The sequence below is a fragment of the Ctenocephalides felis genome, unplaced genomic scaffold (assembly GCF_003426905.1).
Source record: "Ctenocephalides felis isolate EL2017-DRISC unplaced genomic scaffold, ASM342690v1 CF-g0.4_SCAFFOLD_00856, whole genome shotgun sequence".
In the NCBI taxonomy this organism is placed as follows: domain Eukaryota; kingdom Metazoa; phylum Arthropoda; class Insecta; order Siphonaptera; family Pulicidae; genus Ctenocephalides; species Ctenocephalides felis.
In genome coordinates, this window is record NW_020537010.1 from 92321 (window position 1) to 93859 (window position 1539).

A 1539-nucleotide genomic window follows, 5' to 3' on the forward strand; every position below is an offset into this window, starting at 1 on the left:
AAATGATTAATATCTAGCGGAATATTTTTAGTGTTTCCTTAACATTTCCAAAATAGGGAAACCCAGGTATTATATATTTACTATTGACTTTCTACACCACGCTAAATATGTCTGGTTCATTTGGTAGGTACATTTTGTATAAATCTACACCTACATTTCAATGGAAACAACTCCCGAAATAACATTATTTTCCACCAGTCAAATTGACCGACTGTGGTAGTTAGGCCACATAACAATTTTTTTTCCGCAAAAGAGAAAAAATAACTAAAATTAAAGAGTGAGGAACATATTCTTCTCTATCTTACTTGCATTATAAACGTATATAAATTTAGTGCAGTTATTAATAAATTGTTTGATAAAATTTTGCTTCTATGTACAAAACTATAAAAAAAACAAAAGCAAGTAGAAATATTGTAGTAAAAATATTTTTTTTATCCAATTCGTGTTCTCAAAATGTATATCATTTAAGTTTGGACGCAAAATGTAATCAGTATCTGCAGTATTCAGCATAGATTCTGATTGGAAACCGCTCAAGCCTGCGCGAAATTCTTCACTTAAATGAATTTTTATAATTCAACCGCTTATCTTAGGCCAGTATTATTTTAGTAATTATTTCAGGCTACAGAACCTATTGTTAACTTCCCGAAGGAGAAGTTTATGTTTTCATCAAAAAATCCGATTCGCTAATTTTATGTTTTCTCGACGTTTCAAGCCATTCTGAATCGAATGAGACCAAATTTGGAAAAAGTATGTGTGTGTGTATGTGTGTGTATGTGAACAGATTTTTCGCCGTAAATCGACGTTTTCTCGAAAACGGCTGGGTCGATTTCAAAAATTTAAAAGCCATTCGATGTATCTCAACGAGAACTATTGTTTGTCAGCTTTGTGCGACGATCGGCCAAGTGAAAAATTTTTCGTCTACGTTTTAGCCCGCAATTCTGAATCGATTTTGAAAATTCAAAAACCGTTCGAAAGATATTGGTTGGGAATCGTGCTGATTAGTTTTTGGTAGAGATCGGCCGGGCCGTTTTCTTGTAATAAAGTTAAAAAAAAAAATCGACGATTTTTATGCTTATTTTTTTGACGGTAGATACCATAGTTTTCTTGGTCATACTAAAATATTAAGGCCCTACGACAACTGGTTCAGCTTTAAAAATTCGTCAAAGTTTGCAAAAATCAGTATGGTCTTTTTGGCATTTGTCAAAATTAGACTTTTGATCGACGTTTTCTCAAAAACGCCTGAACCGATTTTGGAAATTTAAAAGCCATTTGATGTATTTCGGTGAGGACTATCGTTTGTCAGTTTTGTGCAACGATCTGCCAAGCCGTTTCTTTGTAATTTGAAAAACAAGTGTTAAACTTTTCGTCCACATTTAAGCTCATCCTACCGAACCGATTTTAAAAAAATCAAAAACTGTTCTAAAGATATTAGTTAAGAATGGTACTGATTAATTTTAGGTGAAAATCTACCGAGCCGTTTTCTTGTAATTAACTGTTGAAAAAAAAATTTAAGCCGATTTTCATGGAACTTTTTTTGTC